This window comes from Rhincodon typus, chromosome 45, assembly GCF_021869965.1.
Source record: "Rhincodon typus isolate 14 chromosome 45, sRhiTyp1.1, whole genome shotgun sequence".
NCBI lineage: Eukaryota > Metazoa > Chordata > Chondrichthyes > Orectolobiformes > Rhincodontidae > Rhincodon > Rhincodon typus.
In genome coordinates, this window is record NC_063376.1 from 5,289,464 (window position 1) to 5,293,443 (window position 3,980).

The following is a 3,980-nucleotide window of genomic DNA, read 5'->3' on the forward strand; positions in this document are numbered from 1 at the left end:
GCGGGAATGGTGATGCCTCCTAAGGCCAAACAGCCAGCCCTCAGCACACGGGAATAGTGATGCCTCCTAAGGCCAAACAGCCAGCCCTCAGCACGCGGGAATAGTGATGCCTCCTAAGGCCAAACAGCCAGCCCTCAGCACCTTGGGTACAGCGATGCCTCCTAGAGTTAAATAGCCGCACTCACCACGTCGGAACAGTGAAGTCTCCTTGAGTCAAACAGCTGACGTTCACCACGGAGTAACAGTGAGGCCCGAGGAGGTGGGGAAGGTCTCTGGGCCTAGGCACCCCCCCAGTGAAACACAAACCGGGAGCTAGAGCTCTAACCCCGTTCCCCAACCCCCCCCCAAAACCTCCAGCCTGCCGCTCACAAACGGACATGCGCGCGGAGGACCTCAACAACATGGCAGCAGCCCAGGCCCGCCTCCCAACACCCTGCGTCAACGAGTGTCGGACATGCTGCAAGAGTGTACCACGCTTCCCGCTGAACGCGACCTCCCGCAATAGCACCCCCTACAGAGCTTTACAACGACAACTTGTATTTCCCCAGCGCCTTCATTCAAACGGCCAGAGACCAAATATAAAGCAATATGTGGACAAAGGGTGACTGATGCCTCATTATATCGGAGTCTTCCCCAAACCGGCTCTTTCAAATCTTTCAACAAATCTCTTCTTGACTAAGTCTAGGTTTTGCTTTGGTCAGTTGGTGCCTGCTTTCACCTCCATTGCATTGTCACACACTTCTCTCACTGCTCTGTAAAACTTTTGTACCCCAGCTTCAAATTCTTCATACACTTCCTGTCAACCAAACTCCATTCAAAAACCCTGTCGCTCACCCTGATGTTCCATTGTACCAAAACCCTCACTCCTCCAAATGACTGTAGCCATCTTTACTTATCCCCATTCGCTTCTCCTTCTGCCACCACACTTTTTCTCAAGTTTAATTCTTGGGATGTTGGCATCACTGGCACTTAGTGAGCATTGCTAATTCCCTTGAGAAGGTGCTGTTGAGCTGTTTTCTTGAACCACTGCAGTCCAGGTGATGCAGGGACACCCACAGTGCTGCTAGTGAAGGAGTAATGGGAACAAAAACAAAGTTGCTGGAAAAGCTCAGCAGGTCTGGCAGCATCTGTGGAGGAGAAAACAGAGTTAACGTTTCAGGTCTGGTGACCCTTCCTCAGAACTGTAATAGGATTTGACCCAGCGAACGACATGAACTGAAGAAAGGAGTGACTGTTGACAACGCCAACCTGGCCACCCATCTGGCATGTACCCAAAGATGCCATTCTGCATGTGTGCAAACTCTCACACATCGCAAAGCAGCTACAATGCACTTGCACATGTATCATGTTGGCAACAGATATATTCCTGGGATTAAAATAGAAATAGCTGGAAAAGCTCAGCAGGTCTTGCAGCACCTGTGGAGAGTTAATCAGAGTTAACGTTTTGGACTGATTTCTCTCCACAGATGCTGCCAGACCTGCTGAGCTTTACCAGCAATTCCTATTTTTGTCTCTGATTAACAGCATTTGCAGTTCTTTTGGTTTTTATTGGGATTAATTGGATATCTTTTTCAAAATGCCAGCACAAGCTCAATGGGAAGAATGGTCATGTGTATGGTGTGATTCTAGTGAACTGATTTACCACGTCAAAATCCGATCTGTTCTTATTTAATTTGTTGCATCTTTAAAGGAACATCCCAGAGGCTGATCACAATAAATCTTATACTCCTGTTGCAGTGCTGTGTTGTCTAAGGTGCTGGCTTTCAGATATGACATTTGTCTGAGGTCTCTTTTGCCTGTTCAGGCAGATGTAAAATTCCCATGGAATATTTGGAAGAAGCACATGGGAGTTCTCCCCAGTGTGAAGGTAAAATACAGCGAATACTGGAAATCTGACATAATACTGTTGGACCTGAAGTAGTAACTCATTTTCTTTCTCCCTACAGCTGCTGAGTTTTTCCAGAATTTTCTGATTCTATTTGAGTTATCTCTGATGTCCTGATCAATAGTTATCCCTCAAGCGTATTTATTTGGCTTCAAAAACAAATTTGCTGGAAAAGCTCAGCAGGTCTGGCAGCATCTGTGAAGAAAAAAACAGAGTTAACGTTTCGGGTCCAGTGACCCTTCCTCAGAACTAATGGTGGCTGGGAAAACGTCAGTTGAAATGCAGAAAATAAGGAGGTGGGTGGGGTAGGGAATAAATGATAGGATAGAGCCCAAAGAGAGAGAAAGACAGTTGGACAGACAGGCTGGGAGGGTGAGTAGTTGTTAATGGGGACTGTTAGTGACTAACAACAGGGGGTGTGTAATGACAGGCTGTGTGGTAACAAGGCCTGGTGTGTGGGGTAGGGGGCTGGGACATGGGAGTGTTTAGGCCCTAAAATTATTGAACTCAATATTGAGTCTGGAGGGCTGTAGGGTCCCCAAGCGGAAAATGAGGTGTTGTTCCTCCAGCTTGCGTTGGTCTTCGCTGGAAAACTGCAGCAAGCCAGAGACAGAGATGTTGGCCAGGGAGCAAGGTGATGCGTTAAAGTGGCAGGCAACAGGTAGTTCAGGGTCTTTTTGTGAGCAGAACGTAAATGTTCTGCGAAGCGGTCGCCAAGTCTACGCTTCATTTCCCCAATGTAGAGGAGACCACACTGTGAGCAGCAAATGCAGTAGACTAGATTCTGGGACGTGCAGGTGAAGCGTTGCTTTACCTGGAAGGTATGTTTGGGCCCTTGGATACAGGGGAGGGAGGAGGTAAATGGGCAGGTGTTACACATTCGCCAGTTACAGGGGAAGGTGCCGTAGGGCTGTGGGGAGGTATTGGGGGTGAAGGAAGTGTGGACCAGGGTGTCCCGGAGGGAATGGTCCCTGCGGATGGCAGACAAGGGAGGGGAGGGGAATATGTATCTGGTGGTGGCATGTCGCTGGAGATGGTGTAAATGGCATCTGATGATCTTCTGGATATGGATGCTGGTGGGATGGTAGGTAAGGAGAAGGGCAACCCTATCGCTGTTGCGGCAGGGAAGAGAAGGGGTGAGGGCGGAAGTACGGGAGATGGGTCGGACCTGGTTGAGGGCCCTGTTGACAACGGAGCTGGGGAATCCTCAGTTGAGGAAGAAGGTGGACATTTCAAAGGCTCCCTTGTTGAAGTTGGCCTCATCTGAACATATGCGATGGAGATGGAAGAACTGAGAGAATGGGATGGAGTCTTTACAGGAAGTGGGGTGTTAGGATGTTATCTGGCTTCGCCCTGTTTTAGTTGTGATCATCACGATGCTGGTTGATCCACCTCCTCTGTCACTCTCACTCTTCCAATTCTGCTGTAAAGACTCTCATCTCAACGCTGCATCTTAAATCTGGTCTCCACTTTCCTCCTCTCCCTCTTTCATCTCCATCATTCTCCTTGTCCCTATTTCCTCCCTCTCTTCACCACTCCTTTTCAGTCTCTTCTCTGCCACATTTTTCAGTGTTACCAGAGCCTTCACTGAAGACCCTATGCATTGGCTCCTCATCTTGTCTTTTCTTGTTACTCACCCAACACCACCCCTCCCCAACCCTGCCAATTCTATCTTAGAATCCATTTATCATTCGTGTCTATTTGCTGTTCCTTTCTTTTGGACGTGGCCCAAGTTTCTGCTGTTTCATAGCAACGCCGGTCTCACACCTGTTATGCAGTTCCTTCCTTTCAGTTTCAATGAACCATTTCTATCACATAACATTCTATTGACTGCCCTCTAATTATTCTGACCATAGCTCATTCATTGCTAAATTGCCTTTGCGATTTTTGCATTTTCTGCCACCACTCATCCTTTGAAACTACTCATCTTCTCCGAGCCTTCGCTCATAATCTTCCTCTTCCTTAGGCACTGACTGACAGACCATATATTGGATCTGCTGTCTTTTGATCTTCCATACCCTTGTCTTTCAGAATCTTGGTCACATTCTTATCATTCCCACCATATGGCTCCATGGCATCCGTAAACATGGGTACA

At 48.0% G+C, this 3,980-nt stretch overlaps 1 protein-coding gene across 1 annotated transcript in view; it reads right to left on the reverse strand.

Moving 5' to 3' along the window:
* The window catches only part of pop7 (POP7 homolog, ribonuclease P/MRP subunit), a 3,052-nt gene extending 2,646 nt beyond the window's left edge, over positions 1–406 (reverse strand). Inside the window, exon 1 of the mRNA XM_020509725.2 lies at positions 186–406. The gene's annotated coding sequence lies outside the window, so the exon portion shown is untranslated. The remainder of the gene's footprint in view (positions 1–185) is intronic.
* Positions 407–3,980: the final 3,574 nt, after the last annotated feature.